The following is a 12,159-nucleotide window of genomic DNA, read 5'->3' on the forward strand; positions in this document are numbered from 1 at the left end:
TCGCGCCGTAATCTCCAACGAGCTCAAGGTAGCACACCTGGTTCCGCCCCACCTCCTCATTTAATCCCCACACCAACCCTGAGAGGTAGGTTAGGCTGAGAGGGAGTGATTAGCCTAAGGAGCGAGGGTTTGAACCCCAGTCTCCCAGGTCCTAGCACTAATCCTGAACACTATGCCACAAGCAGCCTTCAGAAAAACCCTTTGCCATCACTGGCTGCCGATTGGCTAGGTTCAATGTGCTGGTTTGGGCGCATAACGCCAAATGCGGTTTGGGACCCCAGGATGCCCGAGAGATCGCCTCACCCCTTAGATACTCTCCTGATCGCTGCTCTCCGCCGGTGAGGGCCTCTTGCAGAATCCATCTCACCTGAAGGTCTGCTCTCTGCCTGATGTAGGAACCGGGCCTTGGTGGTGGTGGCTTCCTAACCCTTTGAAGCTATATTAGCCAGGCGCTATCCCCGTTGTATTTCCAGCGCCTCCTGAAAACCTTCCTCTTTCAACAAGCCGTTTAAATCTAGAGCTTTCTCAACCAGCACTGGAAATATATTGTTGCTTTCTGCCGCCCTGGGCTCCTAGCGGAGAAAAGGCGGGGTACAGATTCAATGAATTACTTTGAATTGGAGGTCGGACCTGGGAACTTTTCCGGGCAAAGCAGGCGCTTTAGTCCACATGTTTCTGACCAAAAGGCAAATTTAAATAGGAATCTTCCCTATTTTGCGTCAGACTGTTGGTCCACCTGACGACATTCCTCGTGATGAGAGCCCCCGTGGTGTAATGCCGGGTTGCTGGGACCTAGCAGACCAGGGTTCAAATCCCCACACGGCCATGAAGCTCCCTGGGTTGGACCTTTGGCTACCCCCCGTCTCTCAGCCTAGCCCACCTCACAGGGATGCTGTGGGGATTACTTAAAGAGAGCGGGGGAACCATGTACTCCACTCCTTGGGACAAAAAGGTGGGGTATAAATGTAAGTAATAAATAAAAGCCCTGCTGTGCCTAAAGGTGGCATATAAATTTAACAAATATATACGTAAGCAAATCACAGAATTGTACAGTTGGCAGGGACCACGAGGGCCATGCAATGCAGGACTCTTTTTGCCCGACGCGGGGTTCGAACCTACGACCCGGAGATTAAAAGTCTCATACTCTACCGACTGGGCTGCTCCATCATAAATGCGGGGATTGAACCTAGGACCTTTGCAGGCAAATCGCAGGTTGGGCCACCGAGCTGCCGCCCTTCCTACTTCCTTAATAAGGATACAGAAAACGGGAGTGGGTACATCTTCCCCTGGTTCAGGGCAACCTCTGCTTCCTGTTGTTGCCCGTCGAAAATGAAAGAAAAGAGAAAGGAGGAGGGGAGCTTTTAGCTTGCACCTCTAAGCGCCTTTACCTGGGAGAAAACTCGCTGAATTCAGCCAGGAAAGCGTGCATAGGTTCGGCTGCGCAGGCGCGAACACAAGCCACCCCCATCCCTTTTAATTCCAGTAAATACTCTTGAGTAAATGCCGTGGCCCTGAGTCTGCTCCGGCGAGGCAACAGCGAGGAGCCTTGTGGAATCCGGCGGACACAGGCAGCAGCCCTCGTGCGTCATTCGTTTAAGGAATGGCGCAGAAACTGGAGGAGGGGTGGGGAGACTCGCTTCTGAAAAGCCATGGCCTGCTGGCCCCATAGCTAACACGCACACCTCCATCCCAAAGGGGCTGCGTTGCCCAGGACTCGCGCTGCCTTCTGGGCCTCACCGGAGTCCTCGGAGTCCTCGCCCCTCGCGCGCGTCCCAGCCTGGCTTTAATAAGGCGCCTCCTCGCCTTTGAAAGTTGCAGTTTATGTGATAAGCAAGCGGATGCGGGGAGGCTGCGTCTAAGGAAAGAGGAGGCAGATCTTGTACATCTCTCCAAGGGCTCGATCCGCCGGGGTGGGGGCTCATCCACCGGTGTCAGCAGGAGCCTCTCTCGCCGGTGGATTGGGTCCCTAAATGATTGGCCTAGATTTAAGATGCAAGGCCTCTTTCCCCACTCACCGAGAGGCTTCTTCCGACCTCCGACAGTTCAGATGCCACCCCACTACTGGGGTAGCGAGCGAGAGAGGTGTTTATTATAGGAACTACACTAATAAACGCATCGCAAATAGTAGCCATACAGACTTTCAGTATTTTATAAGGTTATTATTGTATTGCCCGCACTGGCTCGAATTTTTCACATAGATTAGATAGATGTGCTACTTGGGAGGAGGCTCCGCCGCACGGTCTACATACCCACGCAGAACAAATCTCACGGTTTGCGTTGGGAAGAATATCCCTGAAACCAGATAATGTCTCTGGAGCAGGATTTGCGAAATCCCTCCATTCAAACCGGTCTTAATTTGCTTCCACCTATACTCTCTTGAGCTCACCCACCCCGTGTAAATGTGTGATCCTAACAGCTGTGCATAACCTGCTTAGAGATCTACCTGCAGCCCCCAGCCCGGGAGAACTTCCCTCCCAAAAGACGCCCACGAGGGAAGAGGATTTGGCCCTGCCCGCAATCCTATCCATTTTTTAAAATTACACAACTTGAGGGTCGTTTCCCTCTGAACCGAGAGGGGCTTTGCTGGCGAGTAACGACGCCTAGGATCGGACAGCACAAGGAAAGGATCCGGCCAGCACCTGGGCGCGCCCAGTTCCAGCTCTCCCTTGCGGAATTCTATCCCGCATCCTCGGGTGTCTCCTCCGGTTCCGCCCAATCGGCGGCCGGGGCGTTTGCATCCGAGGACCGCCGCTTCCCTTCCCAGGCCAAAGGAGCAAGGAAGCTGAAAACAAAGGTGAAATGGATCCTGAATATTTGCCATTTTATGCTAATATTTATAACAACATCTCTCTCTTTCTCCCTCCCTCCCCCCCTCTCTCTCTCTCTCACACACACACACACACGTATATGTCTGTATATGGAATATTTCAAAGTCCTGTTTTAAAACACACAAACAACTTTAGATCTGCTTCTTGTTTCCCCCCCTAGCCCTCACATCCCAAACCTAATGAATTATGAACTGATGAATTATGAAGGGAAATTTCATTCAAACCAGGACGAATTCATTTCCAATTTACAACTAATCCTCGGCAGTTGTGACCCAGAAGGAAAGATCCACTGGGTTCAAAGGGATATAACAGCGTGGTTCTATTACACAGAAGTCAGTCCCACTAAGTTCAATGGGACTTACCCTTAGGTAAGTATGTATTGGATTGCAGTCTTTTTTTTGCCAAGTACAGGACATTTTTTTAAATGCACATTTACCTGCGAGTAAGCCCTACTGACGTATGTGTGGTTCACTTCCCTGCAAACATGCAAAGGTTCAGCCTATCCAGAGGCGTACAGAACTGCAGCCTCGCAGACCGATCCTATGGCTCGGAAGCAAATCCCACTGTGGCCAGCCTTTCGCGCAAGGGTATTTGATTGCAACTCCGACCCGCATTCGGGCCGGAATTTTAATCCAAGAGACCTCTTCCTTCCAGAGATTTTAATAATAAAAATGAAAATGAAACTCTGCTGAAACTGCAATCCAATTTTGTTTTAATCCGGACTGTCTGCTTTGCGGTTTGAACCGGTTTAAACCGGCTGCAGCCCAAATGCTCTCTGTTTAATTCGCTTGTGAACCAGTATTGATCCGCAAGCAACGGGAACAGCCACATATCCTGCGTGGGACCGGATGAAAACAGATCTCAAGATTCCCAGCCGCGCTATCCTGTCTGTTGCATCAACAAGGAGCCTCGGAGCCCACCTTAAAAAACTAACAAATTTATTTTCAAAATGCGTTTCCGTCCGATGAATCAAGAAACGCAACGCGATGGATTCATTGCGGGGTACAGAAGCCCCTTGCAATGTAATACCGTGAAGTCTGCGTTTCCTCCTCGCCTTTATTCACATCTGAGGTCTAAGGAAGAACAGTGTCTTAAAAAAATAAACCACTAGGAGCTTAAAACGAAAGACCTCCTTGCTTTCAGTAAATTGGGGGAGGACTGCTGGTTTGTGATCTCTTCTCCCGCCACAAGCGATGATACAAATGGAACTGGGTTTTTTTCCCTCTCCAATGGACCCGACCCGCGGTTCTAGAAAGCATAACGTGCTGGGATTTAATCTGACGATGCCAGATATCTGCCCGAAGGAGTTACAATTCCGGGGGCCGGAATTGTGGCGCGTTCCTTCAATTCACTCGGGACGTATTTCGAGCTGAGCAGCACTCCCGCGTCTATTTCAGAGCCAAAAATGAATTCTGTACAACCCGAATTTTGATTCCTTCCTCCAAAAGCATTTATCTCTCACAATTTGGAATGTAGAGAAATGAAGCTTATATTTCTTACAACACCTTATGTTTACTCGGTACTTACAGTTTACTTGTGCTTTTTTAAATTAATGATTACACTTATTAATGGTTATTCTTTACTATTATCTGCAAAATAAAAAATGCCAATGAAGATAACTCTATATATGTATTCTCAAATAAAGTTTTTGTGGTGTTTTTTTTTTTTAAATAACAGTAAGACCCACGGCGGTACAATCATGCCAACGTGGAATACTGGGAGTCCCGTTTATTTCGGTGGGAGAGATTTTAGCAAGTGCTTATGCCTTCTAATGAAACGCAGGGGGACACTTTTGCTGAAATATTCAAAGCGGTTGTTTCCCCTCCACAACCCCAATGCAATGTATTAAAAGCAAGTGGATCATTGGTAGTAATATTTGGAAACGGTTTTTTAAAAATAGGTCTAGATTGGTGAATTTAAGGCAGTCAACTTAGCAACATGTTAAAACATCTTGAGCACATTCCAGACAGACGTGAAACACTTTTAAGCCCCATTTATTTCAATGGGACTTACAAGTCTTTCTCTCCTCCCCTTTCCCATCCATCAAACACCAACCATAATTTGGATTGCTGGAAGGACCAATTCATCTTAAATGACCATAATGACCCTGATCCAGAGAAACCCAATTGCATGTTCAGCCTCTACTGCAACATAGACTGGTTCTGCACAGTGGCGTAGCGTGGGTTGTCAGCACCCGGGGCAAGGCAAGTAATTTGCACCCCCTAACCCGTGGATTTGCGCCCCCTAACCCTAACCCCCAGATGTTGCGCCCGGTGCGGCTGGCCCCCCTGCACCCCCCCATGCTACGCCACTGGTTCTGTATATATGATGGTGTTGAGGTGATGGACCACAGTTGGGGGGGGGGTGCCACTTTTGAAAGCTTCCCCATGTTAAATGAAAGGAAAATAATAATAAAAACTAGCACATCTAGGAGGAAAATTCTAGACTGGTAACTTTCTTCCTCTATTAGCTCATTCTTTGTTTGCTAGGCATACAGGAGCTAGAGTCCTCAACCTGACACCAGCAGTTGATATTATTATTTATATTATCATTTCCCACTTTTTTTCCTCCAAGGAGCTCAAAGGTGCTTTGCATGGTTCCCCCCACTTATTTCCTACACCCTCAAGAATGACCTTCTAAAGGAGACAGTTCACATGTTCAGCCTGAATTATCCAACAATACAAGGTCCCCATGTGCAAGGCATGTGTCAATCAGCCCTGACACTCGAGCTGCATGCATCCTTTTAGTGGAAATGCATGCTCACTATTTAATGGCTGTGGCAGCAGCACCAGATGGCAGCAGCGAGGGTGGTGTTCACAGATCACACACAAACACACACCAGCACCTTTGTATGACCTCATACACTGTTTTCCAATGAAGGCAATTCAAGTGTTCAGGTGCCAGCAAAAGCCATCAAGCGCTGAATGAAACTCCTGACTGCAAAGAGACTTCCACAACTCTGCTCCCACCACATGCAAGCATCTAACCATCTTATTATTAATAATAATTACATTTGTATACCACCCTTCATCCACCCTCTAGCCACAGGTATGCCTTTTGCATGTGTTACTGCTCAGAATGATATCTTGATGGGCTTGCATTGTTTGTAGGCTTATGGCGGATGCAGTGTGGGTGCATGTTTGTGGGTGTTTAACAAAGCCAGGGTGCAAAGAACTCCCCATCTGGTTAGATGCACACACTAACTATTTAGGGAGGTCGGATGGTCATCTGCCATGGATGCTTCAGCTGAGATTCCTGCATTGCAGATGGTTGGACTAGATGACTCTAAGATTCCATGATTCTAGGGTTGCATCTCACAATCCTGCATGGAAAACCACTTTCTGAAGTAGTTTGTGATATACTGTAGAGAGTGTGTAATAAAATAAATAAATCACATTTTGGGGTCTTCCTTCCACTTTTGGGTGTCCTGGTTTTTTACTTTATGAAATATGGCGACCCTACTAAATCTACACCCCCATGGAACTGGAGAACTGGAGCAGCTTTCAGAGCTAAGAAGGTGGCAGCCAGGAGTCTAAATAAAAGTTTACCCATCCTGCTGTCGCCACCTAGTAGTTTTCTCTAAACAATAGCAAAGGGCATCATCAAAGCTGACCAGTTTGCACAGCCTGCTGACACGCTACACCAGTCATGACTGCCACCAGTAAGGTGGGAGGGTGGGGTGACTCAGCAGACCTTATATTTTCCTGCCTGCCTTGAACTGAAAAACAGAAAGAGTTGCTTCAAGATATAGTAATAGAATCATAGAGTTGGAAGGGACCATGAGGGTCATCTAGTCCAACCCCCTGCAATGCAGGAAGATGTAGTTGTGGGGCTGAACTTGCCTTGCCAAATCCCAGCTTCAGCAGGCCTGGACCTGGGGACTGTTCGCCTATAGGTGGTTTGCCATTTGACGGCTCTCCACGTCCAATGATGGCTTGTTACCATGGCATTGCTACATCAACCCAACCTTAGGGAGACTCCAAGGAGCCTCTGTAAGAGGAGTGTGAGTCAAAGGCACATATTCCTTAAAGTGTGTGTGTGTGTGTGTGTGTGTGTGTGTGTGTGAGAGAGAGAGAGAGAGAGAGAGAGAGAATTATGTGTCGATAACAACATAACTAGATAGAGCTTTAGCAAAGCATACATTTCATTTTATTGATTTAAAATGTTTTTCAATAGCCCCTCATCAAAATATGCCAGAAGTACGACTCATGTGAATTCATCCAACTTACAAATCCAGTTTAAAAACAGCAAGTAAACAAATTAGATTAAAGGTAAATGCAAAGCGAAATAGGGCAAAATTTCAAAAATAATCTCAACTGCAAAATGCCTGGAGACATGGAATATCTTCACCTGGCACTGAAAAAAAATGTTAATACGCAGTGTGACCTTTTTGGTTTCAGACACAGATTTTTTTTTTTAAAAAAATGATAATCTTGAATCTACAAAGGAGTGGGGCTTTGGAATTGCCTAGTGAGAATCTTATCACACCCCACCCTTGCTTACCTGCAGCAGCCCCCCATCATTGCCAAGTGTGCATTGAAAAAATTGTCCTCCTAGTCCAGCCATTGAGGTCTGCCTATATGCTAAAATCTACCTGACACTGAATTGCATCACTGTGTCGCCTGATCGCCTGATTTTTTACTTGGAAGTAAGTCCCCCTGAATTCAATAGGGCTTCCTCCCCAACGCAGGATTCTAGCCTCAGAATAATTCCTCTGTTCCTGTTTGAGCTCTCCATTCTAAACAGCCTTTCTTTCTCATTTCCACTTGGCATCCTTGCCAACACACTTTACAAAAAACAAAGGGGAAAACATGAAGCTGGCAAAAGCCCCAGAAATATCCATCTTCAACAGCGCGAGAGAAAGCAGGGAATATAATAGGAGCCTTTTCCTGCTATCCTTTGGCCCACCTCCTGGAGGCTGGCAGAGGCTGACTAGAGGATTTTATTTAGTGCCTTCTCCATATAAACAAGTCCATAAAATGTACAGTGTTAACGACTTTGTCTCTGAAGAGATCTCCTTGTAACGAGCTTGTTTCTTTTGCTGGAAAACAACTGCGCTGGCTCCTGTAGCCCAGCCCCTTCTGAGGACGTGATGGAGGAGGAGGGGACCACACAGAATGGGTCCACCTTTGCCAGGATTCCTCAGATTGCTGCACCTTTTCCTCTGTTATAGATATCTGCCTGCTTGTCGGCACCCTCCCTCCTCCAACACACATATAATTCATATTACTTACAAACACAGGTGTTGAATTAGCATAGCTAAGCTAGGAAGATTGTATTGCCATCCATTCAGTGCTGTTGTGAATGGATGCTGGGCTCGCCTTGGATACACCTGAAGCTTCAAGGAGATGCATCTGAGAATGAACATCTTGCATGTCATGGCCATTTGGCCACAACATCTGCATCCACCCTCCAAGTATATATGTGTGTGTGTGTTTTGTGTCTGTGTGGATCCTAGCCCACCTGCTCCCCAAATGAGCAGAACACTGAAGATGTGCACTGTAGTTCATGGGTAGGCAAACTAAGGCCTGGGGGCCGGATCTGGCCCAATCGCCTTCTAAATCTGGCCCGTGGACGGTCCAGGAATCAGCATGTTTTTAAATGAGTAGAATGTGTCCTTTTATTCAAAATGCATCTCTGGGTTATTTGTGGGGCCTGCCTGGTGTTTTTACATGAGTAGGATGCGTGTTTTTATTTAAAATGCATCTCCAAGTTATTTGTGGCACATAGGAATTCATTCATTATTATTTTTCAAAATATAGTCCAGCCCCCCACAAGGTCTGAGGGACAGTGGACCGGCCCCCTGCTGAAAAAGTTTGCTGACCGCTGCGTCTAGTCCATGAAAGCTTGCATTACAACATATTTGTTAGACCTTAAGGTGCCACAACACACACTCTTCATTATTTGGAAATGTGTGCATTGATTCTTTAGAAAACATTGTGATCCCTACTCGGAAGTAAATCCAGTTCGGCTCAATGGGACTTACCACTACATAAGTGTGGATAGGATGACAGGGCTGTGTTACATCACATCATATTTTATACTGTGCACATATTCTGCATTGGTAAAGCAGCCAGTTTATTTCTACAGCCTAGCATGGCAGGATGTTTCTACATGGATGTCATCAGTGTTGCTTCCCCCCAGTGGTACTCAAGGGTAGGCAGTACCAGCACCACCAACAGAGACAGAAATTTTTATACTATGGGGCAGCATGCAAATGTTGTCCACATCCCCATTAAGCAAAAACTCTTTCAGTTTGAAGCTGTGCATTTTCTGATTCTCAAGACATTTAGACAGACTTGTTAAAAATACATGAATTGGGAACCAACCCCTCATCATCGACTGGAGTCATTTCTCAGTAAATCTGCCGTTCCATGGAGAGGAGTGAAACTGGCTGAACCTAATTTCAGAGGGGTAGCAGCCTTGCTGGTTTGCTGCAACATAAATAATTGGGGTGGGGTGGGCTTAAAAACCAACAAAAAATTATGTTGGTAGATGCTTTTGTGGACCACAGCTCACAAAATGCCTGAAGCCCCCTGCCTTCTCCAATCTGGTGCCCTCCAGATGTTGCAGACTACAGCTCCCATCAGCCAAGAGTGTCATGTACGGCCCTGTGACCGTACATGGCCCTGACATTGAAAATTGTGGGTGCCTGGCCCCTTCATGGGGAATTTTGTGGGTGCTTGGGCACCCAGGCCAGGGTCCCAGGGAGTTGCCACCCATGCATCAGGTCTGGCCTGCTTTTCAATGAAGCATTATGTTTCCAACATAGGGCAGCCAGACGAGAAGCCAAAAAAGAATTACGGGGGGGGGGGCATTTGGACTACATGACCTTTGGGTCCCCTCCCAACCCTACGATTCTATGATGCTGTGATTTCCCTCTGGTTTGCCCCCAACGCCTGAATTTCATGCTGGTGGCCTGTGAACATGGGCTTTCCTGTTATTAATCATTAAGGCTGCAGTCACGACCCCAAGAAATCCGGCCCCCAGCCCCACTGAACACCATGGAATTTCCTTCTGAGATGTGCACCTCGCCTTCCCATGAAATGGGCTGAGAAATGGGCAAAAAGAAGCTTTCCTCCCTCGCTCATCATGGCGTATGGGGAAGAGCCGTGGTTCAGCGGTAGTGCATCTGTACTAAGCTTGGATCCTAGAACAATAGGCAAGTAGGATCCTAGAATGCAACAACTGATTGGCTTGCGGGAAAAGACCAATCAGGCTCCAGGAGGGAAGCAGAATCAGCCAACCAGATGAGACTCATTGTGTAAATAATGTATATAAAAGCCTGAGGTTTGGGGGGCAATTCAATCACTGTTCTACAAGCTGCAATAAAGAGCATAAAATCACTACAGGACTCCGAATATATTTCAAATCCCCAGTAGCATTTCCAGGTAGGGCTGAGAGAGAACCCAGCCAGAAAACCTGGAGAGCCTCTGCCAGTCAGTGTTGACAGTTCTGAACAAGATGGGCCGATGGTCTGTCTCAGTCTAAGGCAGCTTCCTTTGTTCAGCCCTGGTGGATGAGTGTGAAGCTGCAGGGTGGAAGATTCGGGGCAGACAAAGGGGAGGACTTGTTCACACTGCATATGGGTAGACCAGGGCATTCGCGATGGCAGACAAAGTGAGCGACTTCAAAACAGAATCAGACAAATTTGCAGATAAGGCTGTCCATGGCTCCTGGTCAGCCTGGCTCTATGGCCTCATTGGAGGAGGCATCCCTGCTGCAGATCATGAGTGGGAGCGAGATGTTTGCCACAACTAACAGAAGCCCGTTGATTTTTTAAAGGCGTAGGACAGACTCGAAGGCAACTCACTGGGTGCAATGGAGAAAGTGGGTTTAGGGTTACAGCAGTAAGGCACCACATTCACGATGAGGTGGAGGTTGTGTGTTTGTGTACATGCTGTTTCAAAGGATGTCCAAATGGGGGCAGGGGTGAAGAGAACCTCTCTCAGTTGCCTTGGCATGTAGGTAATTGGCAGTATAGAGTATATTCATTAAGGCTGATGGGGTTTGCACGAAGACAGACAGCAATAGGAACCAGCTCAACTTGTGCTGATGCAAATAAGCTCCAAACACTATCAGCAAAGATATGTGCATACACATATATTCTTTGCAAACTGCTTTGTGGGGTGTTATAATCAAGCAGTGTGTGTGTGTGTGTGTGTGTGTGTGTGTGTGTGTACACACACACATATACACACACACATCCATACACACACCAGTTGACACTGAAAATATAAAAATATAAAATTATGTTATGTTGCGTTGCGTTACATTGTTGGGCAAGATCACGCATACGCACCTTAGCTTCAATGGCTACAATGCTATGCACATTTACGAGGGAGCAATGGTGCTTCCACGATAGGGATTTAATATTGCAAATGGTTCTTTGGCAAGAGGTATTTTTAAAACACTGTATTTTCCATGTAAAGGATAGCTGTTTTATTTATTTTATTTACATGGCATTCTTACACTGAATAATTATTTGCATTTCTAAGCTGTGTACGAAAAAACAACCCATAGAAAATGGGACAGTACAAACATAATCATCGAACACTACCTTAGAATGCCTGCTGGAACAAGAAAGTTGTGGTCAAGCAAGGAGGTTCTCTAATCTCAGTCAGGAGGGCGTCGCACAGACGTGGGCCCAGTAGACTGAATGGACACTGTAAATTTGGACTAAATGTGGGGCAGGAATGCTGGCTGGCATTGTGAGGACAACAATGTTGTGTGGACACAGTGAAGAACAGGCATGTATGGGGAGTTCTCATCTTGAGCTCCTTTGAACCCTAAGAAAAGATTGTGATGCAAATCTCTTCCATTGAAATAAACAGAATCCCCAAGTGCTGGACTTCGGCTGGATCGCCAGCTACATATTAGCTGGTATACATTCTATACACTATTATTGGACACCTGCTAAAACCTTTTCCATTGCTCCAGTTCTTCAGAATCTGTGCTGCACAAATTTGCTGCGGTGTGTAGATGCTTTGCTTTAATCCTACCTAAGACAGTTCAACGCTACCGTGCGCCAACATCACAAAGAGGTGGGAGGTTTCTCCACATGCCAGTCAAACTGGAATAAATGAAATTGCCTGTGGTCATTCCAGATGACCTGCGTATTGAACGTTCAGGCTGAGTTCTCTGTACCAAGTTTGCTGGGATGTTAGACAATGTCAGTTGTTTGCTGAGCATTAATTCTGACTGGTTTGTGGGGTGGTTAGATGACGTCGCCTCAAGGAAGTTTATCCCACACTTTCAGGTGCATTTCTCTGTCACTTTCAAATACTGTATAATTGTGAATAACCTGAAATTGTGATTGCATACCCTCCAA

General features: G+C 46.6%; 1 long non-coding RNA gene across 2 annotated transcripts in view; it reads right to left on the minus strand.

Annotated features, from left to right (window-relative positions):
* Positions 1 to 12,159, minus strand: part of LOC309359142 — a 53,603-nt gene that overhangs the window by 31,794 nt on the left and 9,650 nt on the right. The gene's annotated exons all lie outside the window — the stretch shown is intronic.

This window comes from Podarcis melisellensis, assembly GCF_964234715.1.
Source record: "Podarcis melisellensis genome assembly, chromosome: 16".
Classification (NCBI taxonomy): domain Eukaryota; kingdom Metazoa; phylum Chordata; class Lepidosauria; order Squamata; family Lacertidae; genus Podarcis; species Podarcis melisellensis.